Source organism: Zonotrichia albicollis, chromosome 2 (assembly GCF_047830755.1).
Source record: "Zonotrichia albicollis isolate bZonAlb1 chromosome 2, bZonAlb1.hap1, whole genome shotgun sequence".
Lineage (NCBI taxonomy): Eukaryota > Metazoa > Chordata > Aves > Passeriformes > Passerellidae > Zonotrichia > Zonotrichia albicollis.
Window position 1 is genome coordinate 60,632,891 of NC_133820.1, and position 19,192 is coordinate 60,652,082.

General features: G+C 43.8%; 1 protein-coding gene across 6 annotated transcripts in view; it reads left to right on the forward strand.

Annotated features, from left to right (window-relative positions):
- The window catches only part of MTUS2 (microtubule associated scaffold protein 2), a 276,305-nt gene that overhangs the window by 60,606 nt on the left and 196,507 nt on the right, over positions 1–19,192 (forward strand). For 3 of the 6 annotated variants that reach the window (XM_074535281.1, XM_074535283.1, XM_074535286.1), the window contains one exon: positions 10,647–10,705. The exons of the other annotated variants lie outside the window; for them this stretch is intronic. The gene's annotated coding sequence lies outside the window, so the exon portion shown is untranslated. The remainder of the gene's footprint in view (positions 1–10,646; positions 10,706–19,192) is intronic. 6 annotated transcript variants of the gene reach the window in all.

Below are 19,192 nucleotides of genomic sequence, written 5' to 3' on the forward strand. Positions count from 1 at the left end.
TGAGAAGTAGTTGCTTGCTCTTTGATTCAATAGATATATTTACTTTCAAATAATTTATGAAGACAAGTGCATTCAGAGTTCTAAAAACTTTGTCTTTTTTGATTCACATCACAATAGTGCTTCCATTAGTAGTGTACCCACATTCCAGAATTCACATATTTTCCAGTAAAAATACATGAAGTCATGTTAGCAGCGCAGCAGGAAAGAATTTTGTGAAACTATTTCACAGAAGAAATTGTAGAGGTGATAATTTAAATTTTTTCCTGTTTTGTTATTTTGGCTACTGCCTTTTTCTCTGCTTTCTTAGGTGGGTTTTGTAGTGGCTGATTGCATTATGAGAAAGGATGTGTGTAGGGAGCCAGAGCAAGGTGCTGTCTTTGGTAGTCTGACCATGAGTCACGGAATATGTCAAGTTTGAAGGGACCCACAAGGATCATCGAGTCCAGCTCCTGGCCCTGCACAGGACCATCCCCAAGAGCCACACCACGGACCTGGGAGAGCTGTCCAAGCACTTCTTGAGCTCTGTCAGGCTGGTGCTGTGACTGCTTCCCTGGGGAGCCTGTGCTGGTGCCCAACCACCCTCTGGGTGAAGAACCTATTTCTAATATCCAACCTAAACCTCCCTGATGCAACTTTAGGCCATTCCCTCTGGTCCTGTCACTGGCACCACAGAGCAGAGATCAGTGCCTGATCCCCTTTCTCCCTCCACGAGGAAGCTGCTGACTGCAATGAGGTCTCCCCTCAGTCTCCTCTGCTCCAGGCTGAACACACCAAGTGACCTCAGCAGCTCCTCTTGCGGTTTCCCCTCCAGACCCTCCACCATCTTCACTGTCCTCCTTTATTGGAATATGTATCCCAATATAACCAGTTAGATGGTGCCTAGGCCAGTTCTGACCCTCGCTGCTGGGCCAAAGACAGCACTGTGGTGTTTTACCCCAGAGATACCTTGGCTGGCGGCAGAGTGCAGCGGGGCACAAGACAGGACTCCGTTCTCCTCAGGAGAGAGAGCTTCTGGCGATAGTGGAGATAAAAGGAGTGGATTCTGCTAGAAGGTTGCCAGATGTTTATTCCATTGGTACAGAGGTGTCTGCACTGGGCCACTGCTGCTAACAGAATGCCGGCCGCATGGTCTCATTAACCTTATAAGCTCGGGGACAGGGGAAGGAGAGGGGACAGGTGAGTTACCAACCAGGTGAAGGGGGCAGGGTCTCAAGGGAGGATGACACTTAGACAGGCCAATGACCCCCAGGCCTGAGAAGCATCCTTTGAAATCGACGAATCACACGACGCCTTGCTGGTATGTTAGCCTGATTGACAGGGCACACTCAGGAAGGGGGCGAGGGGGCAGGGAGAGAGGCATACCTGGGAAGGGACTCGGAAGTTTAAAACAGGACATTGCAACACACCACAACATCTCCCCCTAGTTTTGTTTAAAAAGAAGAGGACTGTGTTTATGGTGCAGAATGATTGCCAAACCATGGTTGGTAAATCGGTTCTTCTTCTACAGGAGGGTCAGTGTTTTCCACTGAGGCTTCCAGGTCATCCACTGGAGCACTGAGGGCTTCCAAATGGTAGACCTCAGGAGGGGGAGATGAGCTTGAGATTAACTTGAGAACCATGCGGCTGATTACTCCAAAAACAATGCTAAAAACTACAATAACTATAACTAAAATAAACGGCACTAAAATTACAGTTTTCAGAATAGATCCCAACCAGCCCGAGAGTCCCCAGCCATTGAAAAGTCCATTCAGCCCGTTGTCAGTTTCTCTGTTGATGTCTGAGAGCCTTTGTCAAGGTAGTCCATATGTGGTTTGGGCTGGGGTAGGAGATCGCAGGTGGGATGATCACGAGTAGGACGAGAAGCAGGCTCGGTCTCATGGCGTCTCGGGGCTACACACGAACAGTGGGATCTAAACTGGTACAAAAACTTGAGACAAACATATATTACAAACTATTCCAGATAGGAGGCTTAAATGGAATTTCCTCCAGAGAACGCGTGCGGCGTTTTCTTCTCCAAGCAGCGTGAGCAACCTGGGGTGCTTCTGCAGATTTCTCTGAGACTTTGGGAACATAGGGCTTTATCCATTTGGAAGGAACCCACCTTAAACCAGAGGGGGTGGACACACAGGCGTATCCACGTCCCCAAGTAACCAATTTGTAAGGTCCCACCATTTTCCAAGTCTCAGGGTCCTTTACTAAAACCGGAGGTTTTTCTTTTATCAACCTGTGACTGCTCCCCCCAAAGTGGTGTAGGACGGGTGGGTTCAGGCTGTCAAAAGAACAATTCAGAAAATTGATTGTGAATAGTGCCCTGAATAACCGGATGTGGGGAGGTTCTACCTTCAGAACCTGTTGTTGCTGGTCCAGGACCCTTTTAATATCACGGTGAGTTCTTTCTACAATGGCTTGACCTGTAGGGGAGTAGGGGATGCCAGTTTTGTGCTCTACTCCCCATTGCTGCAGGAAGCTCCCGAATTCCTTGGATTTATAAGCAGGCCCATTATCAGTTTTCAGCTCCTTGGGGATGCCCATGAAAGAAAAAGCCTGTAAGAGGTGCTTAATAGCATCAATAGATGATTCTCCTGTGTGGGCAGAAGCATAGACCGCTCCAGAAAAGGTATCTACACTAACATGAACATATTTCTGCCATCCAAAAGCCTGTATGTGTGTTACATCTGTTTGCCACAGTTCACAACTGTTCAGTCCCCTTGGGTTTGCTCCCGTACTCACTGTAGGGAGTGCATGTTGTTGGCAATTTGGGCACGTGGCCACAATAGCTTTGGCCTGTTCTCGAGTGATGTTAAACTGGCGAACCAGGCCAGGTGCATTTTGGTGGAAAAGCTGGTGGCTGATTTTTGCCTGTTCAAAAACATTTGGGAGAGTGGCCATCACTGCAGGTGCAGCAAGAACATCTGCCCTTCTGTTGCCTTCAGCGATAAACCCTGGCAAGTCAGTGTGTGACCTGACATGCATCACATAAAAGGGTTGTTCTCGGTGAGTGACTAACTTTACCAGTTTGGAAAGCAATTCAAAAAGTGAGATGTTAGATACATCTTGCAGTATTGCTTGATCTGCTCTGGATACTACTCCTGCCACGTATGCAGAGTCTGTAATCAGATTAAATGGTTCTGAGAACCTTTCAAAAGCCCTAACAACCGCAGCCAATTCAGCAACCTGAGGTGAACCTTCCACCTCAGCAATGTCCGTCTCCCACTGCTGGGTTTGAGGATCCTTCCAAGTCATAACGGACTTGTGGGACCTCCCAGACGCATCTGTAAAGACAGTTAAAGCCCTTTTTAAAGGTCTCCTACTTAGAGCAGTTCTTAATTTTAAAGTAAATTGAACATCTTGTTCAAACAATTTGCAAGCGGGCCGTGCTACCGAAAATTGTCCTGAGTAGGAATCCAGAGCAAACTGCAACACTTCATTTTCTTGAAACAAATGTTCCAGTATTTTCATAGTATTTTGACCTGATTTTAACTCAACTGGGATGTGAATGCACTTAAAATCACATCCTGCTAACTCCCTGATCCGGGTCCTTGCTTTCCGGATCAGTTCTGCTACCAGCTCCTGAGGCTTTGTCAGTCTCTTGGACCTTTTGTGACTGAGGAAAACCCATTCTATGATCAAGAGAGAGTCCCTCTGGTCCCGGTCCTTTTTTGGTGTGTCCTTTGCCTTAGGTGTTTGTTTTTCCTCCCACTGGAAAATAATTCCATGGAGGTGTGGCAACTTACCTAGGATGATAAATTTGAATGGCAGATCAGGCCGGCATCGGTGGGCCTGTCTTGTGGACATTGCAATCTGAACCTTTTCTAGAGCTTTCTGTGCCTCTGGGGTAATAGACCTAGGAGCACCTGGGTCCTCTCCCCTTTTCAATAAATTGAAAAGAGGGGCAAGGTCTTCATTAGTCAGACCAAGCCATGGTCTTACCCAATTCAAAGACCCACACAACTTGTGGACATCCGCAAGGGTCTTGATCCTTGGATTGATTTCTAGTTTTTGAGGAACAATGGTCCTATTTCCAATTTCTAAGCCCAAATACTTCCAAGGTGGCATCTTTTGAATTTTCTTTTCCTGGAGCTCGAACCCTGCAACAATCAATGCATCGATCGTTAGGTCAAGCGCATGTGTTAGTAAATCATCATTGGGGGCACACACAAGGATATCATCCAAATAATGATAGATGATGGCCTTCTCTGCGGCTGCACGCACTGGGGAAAGCAGGGAAGAGACATACCACTGGCAGATAGCTGGAGATACCTTTAATCCCTGAGGAAGAACGGTCCAATGGTACCTTTTCATAGGAGCTTCTGAATTGATAGAAGGGACAGAGAATGCCAAACGCGGTGCATCATCAGGGTGCAATGGGATTTGGAAAAAACAATCTTTAATATCAATAACAGCTAATTTCCAATCTTGGGGAAGCATTGTTGGGGATGGCATACCAGGTTGGGGAGAACCCATATCTTCAATTACATTATTAATTTGTCGGAGGTCACAGAGCAGTCGCCACCTCTTTTTGTCAGCTTTTTGGATGACAAACACTGGAGAGTTCCATGGGGACATGGTCTCCACAATGTGGCCCTTTTTTAGTTGCTCTTGTACTAGTTCCTCAAGCACTTTTATTTTTTGTTTACTGAGTGGCCACTGTTTCACATCAACTGGTTCGTCTGTTTTCCACTTAAGTTTTTGGGTGGGGCGCTGTTGTTTAATGACTGCTGCACAAAAATGCTGTGGAGAGTCTGGAATATTAATTGTGACACCCCACTGGGCCATTAAATCTCTCCCTAACAAAGGTTCTGAATAATCTAACACAAATGGACGGATATTTGCCAATTGTCCGTTTGGACCCTCGAATTGAATAATGCCTTTGGATTGTTTTGCCAATTGCAGACCTCCTACACCTCGAAGGTGACCAGCAACATTTTGTAAAGGCCAGTGTGCTGGCCAGTCTTGTACTGGAATCACTGTGCAGTCTGCACCTGTGTCTACAAGCATCTCAATGCGTTTTGACTCCCCACCCCCACTGACATTGCACCACAATTTGGGTTTATCTGTCCCAATAACTTGGACCCGGGCGACCGTGGGCCCCTGTTTATCAACATTTTCAGGTAAAGATGGCACAGGGATAGCTTGAGCAACAATTTGTCCCTTGGGAAGAAACAGGGGTGGGTGGAAACCGTGCAGGCTGAGAACAAATTGCTTGGGATCTGATGTTGTTATTCCCGGAGCAATTTTGATCTCTTGTGGTGTGTTTTTGTCCCCAGTGATGATGTACTTACAACGAATTTGGTTCCAAGTACCTTTCTGTTCAGGATTTACAGAGACAATATGCCAGTCAGTGTCCTTCAGGTGGAGTGACTCTGTCAGCTGCAACCTGTAAGGCTCATTGACAGAAGATGCGGTTAATACAGAATCACTTAAATCATAACAAAGGTTATTTTGTTTCACTTTCAACAGTGGACTAGCAGACTTGGTCTTTGAAGCACTTGCTTCACTTACACAAATGTTAATATTATCGCGCGCTTGATTTGTTTTGCTACCCTTATTCTCTTGGCCTGCTCCTTTTATGTCTGCACGCCTGGCAGGCTGGCGCTTTATTCTTCGTTTTTTTGTTGTTGACCCCCAGGGAGGGCTTGTAGTTCTCCTCCCCTGCCATTTCTAAATTCATCAAATTCCTTTTTCAGGGGGCACTGGTTACTCCAGTGTTCTAGCTTATTACAAAGCAGGCATGGTTTAGTGGGCTCAACCATTGCCGGTTTCCGCTGCTGCCCAGGGTACTGCTGTGCTGAGGGAAAAGGTGAAGGGCTAGCAACAGCAACACGCTGAGGTGGTCTTGGCAGCAGCCTTGGTCTGGAGTCTTCAGCAACACTCATCAGAGGCACTTTCCTGTTACAGACTAGAAGCATATCTTTTAATGTAGGGGAAGGTTCCATAGGAAGGCTCAGGATTGCCGCTCGACACTGTTCATTTGCATTTGTAAACGCTATTTCTTCTAAAATTGCTTCTCTAGCATTTTCTTTTTTAACCTGTATTTCAATGGCTCTAGTTAGCCTTTCTACAAATTTCAAGAAAGGTTCTGATGGTAGTTGTTTGATTTTACTATAGGGCTCAAAAGGCCCCTCAGGTTGGAGGGAAAAGAATGCTTTTTCAGCTGCTTCTTTTACTTTCTCAAGTGTTTCTGCAGGAATTGCAGCAGCTTGGACTGAGGGAGAAGACCACTGGCCCTCACCACAGAGGTGCTCAATAGTGATAGGGTTACCATTGTTGTCCTTTGCTGTGTTTGGGTCAGCCTGTAAGCCTGGGAGAGCATCTTTTAGCAGTTGTTTCAATGCTGATTCCCATAATTTGAATTCCATGGATGTCATGAGACGTGAAAAAAGTTGTTTTAAATCATGTGGAACCACAATAGTCCTACTTAATTCAGAATTTAAAAGGCCACGGAAATATGGACTGTGTGGACCATATTCTTTATGAGATTTACAGATCTCTTTAATCAATTGTCGTCCAAAAGAACTCCAATTAGCAGTTGGGGCTGCTCCAGCTTGAGCTGCAGGCTGAAACGTAACAGGAGCCAGTGACAACATGGCACCATGCATTGAATCTGCTGTCCCCTGCTCTGTATCCCTTGAATCAGAAGCATTGGGATCACAGCTACAGGTTTGGGGACAGGCAGTGGGTGTGTCCCCACCCTGGGAACCCGGGGAGGGGGCGGGGAAAGGGAGCCGGCAAGGGGCGGGGAAACCGTGGGAACAAGGGGCGGGGTCAAGGGGCTGGCAGGGGGCGGGGATACCGTGGGAACAGGGGGCGGGGTCACCTGGTGACATCACATCAGCAGACGCCCCCTGGGAGGAGTAGAGGGGCGGAGCTGAGGGTACTGCAGGAAAGGCGGGGGGAGGGGGGAAGGTGTCACGAGGAACAGGAGGAGAGGGGGATGGGGCAGGAATTTTGGGATGCTTAAGAGGATTTTGGGAAGAAGAAGACCAGGTTTGGGAAGATGCCACGTGGCACCCACCATCTTGTGCACCCCCTAGGGACTGGGGGCCATTATGGACATCACTGCTCTCCGGAAAGCTAACATGTGCTCTGGGTTTTAGAGGAGGGGATACAGGGGGTTGGGAAAGACACGCAGCCTGGCCAGGGCTTTGTGAACAAAACAACTCAGGTATTTTTGCACACTCTGGGAGCCGACTTCCCAATGAGTTTGCACTCTTTAAAATACCAAGTTTTGGGGAAAGAGGTTTAGGGGTTTTAGAGGGAGAGGGAGGAACAGGGAGAGCAGAGGCACATGGCTTTACATTTGGCTTTTTCTCCATTTCCTTTTGTTTGAGCAATGCTGTTCGAATTTGTAAACTCCAGAACACAAATTTAGCTGAGGGTGATTTCCCGGATTGTCCTAAGGTTATCAATTCATTTCCAACTTTATCCCAGAATTGAATATTGTGGATTTCTTCAGGGGAAATGTTTGGGAACTGCAGAAAAAGCCATCTTATAAACTGTTTCAATTTTCCTTTAGAGAATTTCACATTACTCTTGACTAAAATGCTAACAATATTATAATACACTCCCCTTTGTACAATGCTAAGTTTAGAACCCATGTTAGATGTAAAAAGCAAAGTACTTAATCCCGCCTGACCAAAAACAAAGCTAATACCAGCTACCAATTTCTAAAAAAAACCACAGATAGAAAGCGATAACGAGCAGACAAAAGCTTCACAATGCAGCTGTATATACTGCTTTTAAAATTGCCGGGCAGCAGCGGCAGGGCACGCCCTGCCGAGCCGAGGCAGAAACAAAGCTTCCCCCGCCATGGAATGCAGCCCCCCCGCGGAGCAGAGACAGCAGCCACTCCACGTGGCAAGCCAAAACCAGGACGCCCCCCCCCCCCCGCGTGTGTGCAGAGCACTCCCGACCCCGCAGCTCCCCCGGCCACGTGGAAAGAGAGCCCCCCCCCCCCCTCCCCCGCGGAGCAGAGAAAGAAAGAGAGTCTCGTAACACGTGTCGGAGCACGCTGCCGAACCGGGGGGGAAGGGCAGAGAGCGATCCCGCTCCGGCGCGAATTCTAAAAGACAGTGAAACACGCTGCAGAAAACTAAAAGCCTAGAATGCTATGAATTCTCGTCTGTGGGGCTGCGCAGCCAAAAATGCAAAGGCAAAAAGGAACAGAACTCACGGCAGAGTCTGTTTTTGAGCTTCTGCTCTACCGAAAGCAGAGATACTCACGTGAAATAGAAGCTGTAGGCTGGGTTCTAGGCAGGCAGGTCTCCACCGGAAAAGGACCTCTCTCTGGGTGCAAGAGAGGCTGCCCTTTTCTCCCTCTGGAAAATCTCCTCACCACAATGAAGCTGGGCTTTCCAGAAGGCGCCGAACAGTCCACGAAACTTCTTCTGGGAGTATTCCCAAAGTCTCTAGCTGAGGGCAATGCAACCAAAGCCCTTCCAGCTGGATGCACGGCTGGCAGAAACTTCTCTGAGGTACTGCGAGTCCGTTCTTGGGCTCAGAGTCGCTTGCCCACCCACAGGGACGCCAATATATTGGAATATGTATCCCAATATAACCAGTTAGATGGTGCCTAGGCCAGTTCTGACCCTCGCTGCTGGGCCAAAGACAGCACTGTGGTGTTTCACCCCAGAGATACCTTGGCTGGCGGCAGAGGGCAGCAGGGCACAAGACAGGACTCCGTTCTCCTCAGGAGAGAGAGCTTCTGGCGATAGTGGAGATAAAAGGAGTGGATTCTGCTAGAAGGTTGCCAGATGTTTATTCCATTGGTACAGAGGTGTCTGCACTGGGCCACTGCTGCTAACAGAATGCCGGCCGCATGGTCTCATTAACCTTATAAGCTCGGGGACAGGGGAAGGGGAGGGGACAGGTGAGTTACCAACCAGGTGAAGGGGGCAGGGTCTCAAGGGAGGATGACATTTAGACAGGCCAATGACCCCCAGGCCTGAGAAGCATCCTTTGAAATCGACGAATCACACGACGCCTTGCTGGTATGTTAGCCTGATTGACAGGGCACACTCAGGAAGGGGGCGAGGGGGCAGGGAGAGAGGCATACCTGGGAAGGGACTCGGAAGTTTAAAACAGGACATTGCAACACACCACAACACTCCTTTGGGCGCTCTCTAATGACTCAATCTCTTTCTAAAATCTCATGAGTTTCAGATGTCTTCAGACTTCAGCAATGTGCTGGAAGAGGGAGGGGAAATAAAAATAGATGAATGCTATCAGACTTGCCATTGCATTCAGAGGACTCTTATTGAATTAATTTGAAGTCTGTGCATTGATCAGTCCTTAGTTTGGATGACTGGCACTGCCATGTTGTAAATAGTGGTGAAAACTGCTGAGGATGTTGCCTAACCTTTCCTTGTAATGGCAGCATCAATCACTCCATGATTAACATGCTCACAGGCACTTTTTTCATCTTCTGCTATAGCATTTTTTCCAGTAAAAAAACTGGATTAACAGCTGAGAGCTGAAGGAAGAGTCTTTTCTGAAAGAGACTCTGTGAAAGTCCATGGAAAAACATAATTTGTCATGTGTCACCTGAAATAATGAAGCACAGAGAGATACCCTCCTCAACTCTCAGAATCAATAGTTTTTGAAATATAAATGGAAATATATAACTGACAATGAGGATTGTTTTTCCATTGAATACCTGTAACCAAATTATATAGTAACTTTGATTTATAAATGCTTTTTTTTTTTTTCCTGGATGGGGAGAGATCAGTCTAATCACATTTTCACAGCCAAAATCTCATTCTTCTGGGATATCAATCAAATATGTGCCTGCTCTCACCCCGTCTTGAGCATGAATAATTATTGAGCAAGATTCAGGAAAAGTATGTAGTAAAGAAATCTAACGACAAATAGTAAGATAAAGCAAAGAGACAAAATATCTAATTGCATACTAAAATATAGCTTTTCATTTGTTAAGTTTTCAGAATGCTCTTTTGAAGAAATAGTAAATTTTCATCACTACTTGTGCTCTAAACAAATGAGTAAAGAAAAGTATACCAAATAGATAGCAGTGTAAGAGGTTACTTTATCTATTATGCTCTTAGAATATTTTATGGGTATTTAATCTAATATTGCTTTTTCTCTATACTGTCCTAAGAGAAGTTATACAAAGATTTTCATGGCCACAAGAATTTCCAAAGCATATGTAATTCCCCCATCAAAACAATTCTGAGAAATTAAAAAACGTTACTTACCTATGCCCTCTATGGCACACAGCACTTAAACTGTCAAGAGGTCACTATCTTAAAGATTGCATCCTGTAGTGAGTTGGAGTCACTCATCCTCTGAGCTGAAAATTTCATTTTCTCTGACTTTTAAAGCCCAGAACTTCATCCTGCCCCAGAAGAACTGCATCCATGTCTGAAAACTGCTTGTAGAGAGTTCAGTTCTCCCAGCACTGCATTGGCGCAAAGCTTGTGCTGAAGTGCAAGCTGCAACTCAGGCAATGATATAAATAGAAAATCTATACTAGAAAATAGAAATTAGTAGAAAATGTAGTTCAGACATAATTGAGAGTGGTCCTTGTGTGAAAAAAAAATACATGACAATTTAATAGTAATTCTATAATTCAAAGAACTTTGCTATTGACCTAGAGTGATTTTTTTTCCCCATTTTGATATCTTTTGAAGGCTTCTGATGAACAGAGCAAGAGTCTTCCCCAAGGAGCATCTTCAGCAGAAACCAAATAGTAAGTAATGCAGGAGGTGTGCAAAGTGCATCTTGCAGACAGCAACTTGATTCCACATAGTCTAATGAGTACCTCTGGAAATTACTCTGCCTTATAACTGTAAAGGACCATATGAAACCCAGTTTATGTGCTGCCCATGCTTTGCTTTTGGACTTGCACTGGTAGGGCAGTAATCCATATTTTTCAGCAAGCTTTCTGTGTCCTCCGCTCTTTGTTGGATGTACAAACTAAAGAAGAGATTGTAAAATAAAAGTATTTTTAAACATCTAAGGGCTCTTACCCCACTTCAGCCAGCTGGCTCTAGGTGATTAATATTAGTCATTTCACAAGAAACAAACAGTTGTTTGTTGTTGTTATTGAAGCTAGGGCTCTGTTATAAACCCTCTTCTGATCCCACACCTAACTTCCCATGAGGGAAGGCTCATCTTTCTGGAGGTTCATGTGCTGTATCTCAGCAGTGAATATGGGATTTCTGAGAATGTAAGGGAAACAAGCTTGGGTAAAATTGTGAAAGCTCACCCATTTCATAGTTAGAAAATGTCAGTGTGGAGTGTTTGTTCTAATTCTGAAAGAGCTGGACTAGACATTCCATGTGTGCTTTGTCTTTGGGGACTTCCTTTGGGCTGTGATTGTTTTGTGGGAAATAATAGGTCACCTGCAGATATGTGCAATAGGCACATCACTTAAAATGCAGAGGGGAGACAATTAATTAGATTTGTTTTAAACTTGGCTGGAAAGGTTTGTCCTACTTTGTGACTGACACTTTAGGCAAATTATTTTGAACCCTTGTGTATTAATTAGAAGCTGTTGATGGGATCATGTTTCTTATCTTTTTGACAACAGGTGTTATGAGCAATGCAGAAAGGATGGTAACTTAGCAAACTGGTTGAGTACTAAAAGTTGGCAAAGTCACTGAGGAAATTCAGAGTGGCTGGTAGGTGTCAGAAATGTTCAGGGTCTTGGGGCAATGGAATGTCCTCATGTATAAAATATGCCAAAACTCCTGGTATGTGTGAGAAGGACGTAGGAGGCAGAAAGCCTTTACACCTGCCATCCTATTTTCTCTTTTGAAGTTCAAATTTCAGATGAGATTTTGCTCATCTAGGAGATAATTGCTTTCCAGTTTTGATAATTACTTTATATACCAATTCTTCCAGTCATTAGACACAAATTGCAGTACTTTGCAAACAGAAGATCTGATTTATTGTCTGACCTGACTAGTAATGAGGCATTTGACTGTAGCTGGCCTAATTCTCTGCTGTGTAAGCATATGTAGCAACTTAGAAGTGAATAGCAATACATGAGATTGTACTAGTGATAAGTTTGGCCCATTATTAATAAAATACAGCAAATAAATAGGTTTTGTGCTCATAAGTTATTTGAATATTCAGACCAGGACCTGCTGATAAGCAATTATAAGGAAATCTTTCCTCTGTCGCAAAGAAATGTCAGATTTTTCCAAGAAAACCATATGATTCTTATATTCAGAACAAAAATATGTTGGGTTAGAGGGCCTTCTATTAAATAGGTACAACACTCAAAATTATGCATGATCTTTATCAACTCCAGTGCTGTTAAAACACAAAAGTTACACATCCCCTCTGAGTGTAGACTTTGGGATAGGTGAAGAAATGTGTGATGCATTGCCCTGCCTTAGGCTGAATCCTCTGTGGAGATGGCTCCTGCTCTCTATTCACTACATGCAGAGAGCTAAAATTATTATCTTGGACTAGACAACTAAGTTTTGGATTGCTAAAATCAACTAAGTCGTATCCACAGCCGCTATCTTTATCTTCAGTGTATCTTTTTCTATTTTGTTTTTAACTTCATGTCCCTCCACTCACCCATTTTCTGTGTCTTCTGCAGTTTTTCTCTAAATCCATCATCCCACATCGTACAAGTTATTTCCTTTAATTTAACCATGATCTCTGATGCTGGAATGGCAAGTGGGATTCTATGATACTTCTGCTCCACTCTATTTGCTGAAACATTGATTTTCTTAGAGCATTTAAGTACTGAAAAAAATCAATAGGGCTATATACAAGTAATATAAAGGCATCTTGGTAACTTGCGGAGAAAGAGTCAATTGACAGAGTTTCATGTCATTCACTTAGAGGGAAACCTGTGGTTTCTAGCTGAGGGCAAATGATAGCGCAGTTCTCTCACACCCTGTGTTCCACACCTGCCCATCACGGGTGACCACAGCCTCACAAGGTGTACAGGAAGACAGAGTACGATCTGGAGAAAATAGTGTGAAGATCCCAATGAGTAATAGGGGGCTCCTGGTTCCCAGAAATGCCCGTTTTCTTGGCTGACTCATGCCCTGAGGAGCATTACTGGGAGCTCCCTCATCAGGAGGTCCAGCAGCAACATCTCTTCCTTACACCAGTTATCCCTTCCCATTTCTGCCTGGCTTGTTACAGGAGGGCTGTATCTGCCCAAGTCTGGTGTGAGGGAGCTGCTGTGAGCTGGGGATGGCCTCTGCACCCTCTCAGGTGTTGGAGGGGGTTTTTGGCATGGCATATAGCCTTCTGCCAGGTTCTGGCTCACTCCAGGAGTGTCCGCCCACCACTGCCTCCAGCTGCTCAGCCCCTCATGGACAAACTTTCAAACCCTCACAAATGACCTCAGGTGAAAACGAAGCCAAGGGCTGCCACCATCTGAATGTGAAGGCAAACTCACAAGCCCAGCAGTATTTTTGATCAGCAGCTCCATTGGCACTGTCAAAATGTATTATGAATCAATGGCCAAATATTTCACAGATGTAATGCAATAGGGCTCAAGCTCCAAAGCCAGAAATATCTAAGTGTAAAGATAACTTAGTTTTGCAGAGATACCTTAAAAATTTGTCTCCTGGTGCATGTAATGGGATTTTTCCATCTTTTTGCCACATAGCTGAGGAATGCAAAAGCTAGAGTATGGTAAGATTGTAATCAAATTCATTTGTTTTTCAATTACTGCTGGGTATATTTTATTTCCGAGGCTGGGACAAGATCCAGAATTTTTAGCCTGAATGTGGATAATACAGGTTACAATTTTTTCCTCAAAATGTTGGCGTGCTTATTTTTCCTGTGTTTGACATTGTATAATCACAGGTACTGTAATTATAGGTATTCATTTTTTGTGATGAAATGTGGCTAGTGTAACAACATTCTTTAAATAGCTGTCTCTTTTTCAGTGAGAAAGAAACATTTGGCAATGTCTCATTTTGCCATTTAATTGAGCCATGTGAAATATGTGATCTGGGGGAAGAATAGGAAGTCTTAAACCCTAGAACATATGAATTAGACATGTGTCTGTCATGTCCCAATCCTGGTATTAGTGCACATGTTTTTGATCCTGTGTTAGAGATGCTGTAGTAAAATAGGAGAAATTCCTAGGAGGAATGAGTGGCACTGGGATGGAGATGGTGTAATGCAAGCAAGCACAGCAGGTAGCCACCAGTCACCTCTGTGAGCGTGACCAAGCCCCCAGTGGTAGGACCTAGAGTGTATACCAAGAGTGCATGTGCTGCTGGAAGTCTCTTCCCACAGATGCCTCAACAGAGATCTCTGGAAGTGAAAAGAAAAACTTTCCTAAATGTTCTTCAAAGGGGTGGTAGAGAAGAGACAATTGCTTGTTTGTATTTCCTTGTTGGGAAGAGTTCTTTTAAGAGACAGAGTATTTTTTTTTTATCTATGCAAAGATATGGATGCATATGAACCTGACAATGTAAAGAAGCTGTCAGATTTCACTCCCTTAGTACTTGCAATTCATTGCTTTAGGCCATGAATGCCTGAGAGGATAAGTTATAGAGGTTTGCCTTGTAACGTGTTCTGCTTGCCAATCTTAAATCTGCTTTTTCTTCTATACCTAAAATCATAAATTTGGTATGGGAAGGCCAGTCAGCAGTGTTATGTTAAGCACTGAAGCATCCTAAGGCAGTCTAGATGAGCTCTGTCAAGTATGCACTTCTGTGTGCTTCCCTCAAGGATAGTGATACTTTCCTCCAGAAAACATTAAGTTATTAAGTTCACTGATGCAATTTCCTGTGATACACTGTAGGATCCACATTTTGACTTTCAGATAGATAATCCAAGTAATATTCTGTAAAAGATGGTCAGCATCCAGTAAAGGAGAGCCTCTATGCAAATGTGGTATGAAACATCTACAGTAAACTGATGGGGAGAGCCAGATTGTGGATCCTTTCATGGCGTGGGATTTTGTTCCTGCAAAGGGCTTTCCACACAGGTTTCATGAACTGATACTATGAACTGCTTTGTGATCTCTAGTGCTGGAAGGAAAAGCTTTCCCTAAAGGCTCATTGACTCCCAGCCTAGGCAGGTACATTGCTGCTGGAATACACCAGGCAGAAATGAGAAGAGATAGTTGGTCTGGGTAGGAGATGTTGCTGTTGGAATTCCTAGTGATGCTCCTAGGAGCTCCAGTGATGTTCCCTAGAGGCTGACTCAGTCAAGAACACAGCGGCATTTCAGGGAACAAGGAGACCATGCTGTTTGTTGGGATGTTCCCGCTGTATCCCCATTGTCTTTGCTCTTGGTTGAGTTCCTGTGTCAGACAGTCTTCCAGAGCCACAGCAGCCATCCTGCCCTTTGCACCAACACACTTTGTCTCCTAGCAAATCCTAGCAGCCAACCCATTCCCTTTGGAGGTCTCACCACTGGAGTCTACATGGCTTCTTTTCCATTGATGGAGTTGTCTTAGCAACAGCAAGAAGTTTAGGGCAGGGCAAGGTGCGATCTCTGTTCTGTACAGTGCAGAATTCACAAGGTCATACAAATGTTTTATGACAATAATTTCCCTTCCTTCAACAGTTTGTTGTGTTCTTTTAGCAGCTGAACTTCATTTTGTTATTTGTGGCCCATTAGTACTGCTTCCAGGAAGGACTGACAAAGCCACTACTGAAATTGTTCACTTACAGGTATAGATGGTATCCAGAGGACCTGCTGTTTTGTTGAACTGCACAGCTCAGGAGATTTTTCTAGCCTCACACTGATTGTGGGTTGCTATGCTAGCAACAGCAGCATGTGACAGCAGAAGTGCCATTGCTGTACCAAATGCAATCATCACTGTGGCATCAGAAATGAAAGCCAGCTGAGAAAATGGGGAGTTTTGCTCCTGAACTTGCCAGCATGGAGATTTCCTGCTTGGCATCGTAGCACGTGTGGAAATTTGGTTGGGATGGCTTATTCAGGCCAGGATCACCTAGGTGTCCATTCATCCTGCTTTCTGGTGCTGCTGATTTTCAGGGCATGGTTTTGCTATTGTGCCTCACTAGTGAGATATAATTAACCAGTGGGGAGTCATGGTTCTGGAGAAAATTTCTGTCTGTTCCTGTGGGAGAAGCAATATGACTTCCTGAGGGATTCCATTCTGTTATTCTGTGAAGATGGTGCCTCTGATGTCTAATCAGCAGCAGAAGTGGAAGGACAGAGCATGGTCAGAGCAGATTAAATCTTCATGGCTTTCAGTTGCTGTAATAGCTTTTTTAGCTGCTAATATCTTGATTGAAATGTGATTTTCTTTCTTCTTTTTTTTTCTATGTGCCACTCATATATTGGGCATATTTTATTCAAGAAGGACAAAAATTAAATGCAAGACACCAACCCCCTCTGCCAATCCATAAGCTGCAGAGGACGAGGACACAATGGAAGTGTCACAGAGGTGCATTTTCCATAGGCTGATGTCTGAAATACATACCCTTTTACCATTATTATTTCTGAGAAGGATTCCCCCTGGACATGTCACCTACTGCAGAGAAATTTGGCTTCAGCAGCCAAAGGGGCCAGGCCTGTGCTCAGTGCAGGACCAAAGCTGGGGTTTTTGATTGTGCAATGGAGGGCATAGCTTGTTGCTTTCAGAACTGGGACTTTCCTTAGCTGGGCCCTTGGATGCTGCTGGCTTCAAACTGCCTGGAACAGCAGAGCTCCCTCCCATAGAGCTTCTCATTGGAAAAACGGAATCATTCTGGATTTTGTGTGCAGGTGGTTTTCCTTCTGGGAGCTCACTCGGCACAGAGAAGGAAAATTGGCTGAACAGTTTTAGTTTAGTTAAGTCATCCTTTCAAGTGGTATTCAACCTCTCCAAGGTGTGAATTATAATGTTTATTTGTTTAGAGAAAGCCTTGACTGATATATAATTAAAATTGTATAAACATTTGCATTACTCTTACAGAGTATAAATTTAGACAAAGTTTTTCATGAAAGTTTGTCCTTTAACCAAATAATCTGTCAATGTTTGAAGTTATAAAGATATATTCATATAGGGAAATAAATTTGTTACCTACCTTTCATTTGTGATACTCAGTAGATGATAAAAATAAACTAGAATAAAAAGGAAAATAAGGTTGTAGAAAATGGAGAAGGCAGGCCGGCAGGTGTTGAGCATTAGTATTGAGCAAAGAAAATTGGAAGACAGGCTGAGAAGTAATGACATGCTGTTTGTTTTTTTATGGACACTCATTATTTCTGCAGGGAACATCTGCTCTGCAGGGGTTCTTTGCAGCAGCTCACCAGCAGAGGTGAATAACCCCAGATTACCTCATCCTTAATGCACACTATACCTCATCCACATTTCAATTGATGCTGGCTCTTTCTGTTTTCAAGTTTACAAACAATTCCGAGGTTTCTGGTTGAAGTCCTTCTCTTCCATCCCAAGAGGAGAAATAATTTTGGTGACACATTCATATATATGAGTTTTTATCTGAGGTAAATCCTTCTGTTACTAAGTTACTGTTTTAACCACTGTGGACAGAGGTGGTTTGGCCAACAACCTTGTGCATATTTACCTGCAGTGTAGATGTCTGAGTTAAGATGAATCCAGCCCTACAGTATCTGTTGACTGTGATTTGTCACACCTATCTCGGGAGGTCTTGAAAAGCTTCCCAGTTCTTACTTCCTCCCCTGTGTACCTCAGTATCTGGAAAATTTCATCCCATTATCTTTATATATTTACTTGTGGAGGGGCAAGGGTCTTGGCATGCTGAGCATGTTAAAGGTTTTCTCCAAGTTTACATAAGATATTCCTTTTGTTTACTGTGTGAATTGTTCTTCATATGGAGGCACTGAGACCCATGTAATATCAGCACACCTAGCTGTGCAAATACCAGAAACACTGTCTTTGAAATTTTCAAGGGGGTTGAAACAATCACTATTAATCACTCAAAGATATGAAAATGACCTACCCAAGTGAAAGATAAGGTGCTTGACTTTCCTTTTAGTTACACTGGTGAAAATTGAGAGTTGCTGGTGTCAATTATGTTTTGTCTGGCTTAATGGAGGTAACAATCATGTCCCTTGGCTTCTAATCAAGTTTGATATTACCCTGGTGAGTTGTTCTAATCCCTTAAATGGCACCATGCAGTAAGAAATCAATTGTGTTATGAAAATTACTCAGCTTTTCAGTTGTTTTAGTGTAGTTTGATCTAATTGCCTAATTTTATCTTCTCAATAAAGAAAATATTCAGAATTCTCTGTTGTGCCACATCTCCAGTAGACATCCATATTTGTATTTCTTATTATAAAAAAGAATGACAAATATTTTTGGTTAAACTAGTTTTGAATAAGCAACTCAGAATAACTAGGAACTAGTAAGCACACTGTCTTAACACCTTGTAGCTGTCTTCTATACTTTGTGCACAAGTGCTTGGATAACTTGTTTTCTTTTTCTGAATGCAACCTCTTGCCAGTGCAGATACTGCAGGTTATTTCTGCTGTTGCATGTGTGGGATTCTGCATGTGAAATTTATGCATTACTGAGCAATAGTTCTACAAGTGCTGCTGTGCACAGAAAGTGTGGGTATGTTCTTCTCAGAACCAAATTCATCTGGAACACAATTTTGAGTGCTATAAATTCTGTAGTGGAATAAAGCAACACAAATAAGCACACTCACATCCGTACAGCTGTTTGCTGTTAGAGTTACCTAGGTGCAAATTTCTATCATTTGCGAATATCTTGTCTCTTGTAGTTGCTTTGACTCTGGCTTCAAAACCAAACCAGTAGATAGAGTTTGTGCATGTGTGTTCTTGGTCATCCTGTGGCCAAGGTGAAGAGATATTTTTGTCTGTTTTCTGAAGACAAAACATTATGAATCACTGAACATTTACTTTGTGCTTGGAGTTGTCTCCACTGTGCAGAAATGCCTTGGAGCACTGTGAGAGGGATTGCTTGTATAAGCCATGAAAGGTAACTATGGCATTTAGGGGCACCATCAAGTGAAAAAATTTCAAAGGCTTGGTTTCTTAAAAGCCATGTTACCTTGCAAATGACCTGTCCTACTTTTTGCTCTGCTGGTGTGTCACGACAGACCACCCTGCTACAGCACTAAAATGCAGTAATGTGTCGCTGCATAGGATGGAAGTTATGCTTGCAGGACTTGTGGAGTGGTTGAGAGCAAGGTAAGCAACAGGCATAAGCAAAAGCCTGTTGTGATCATGTGTATAACGATAAAAAAGACATGATTTGCCTCACTGGGGAAACCCTTGTGCA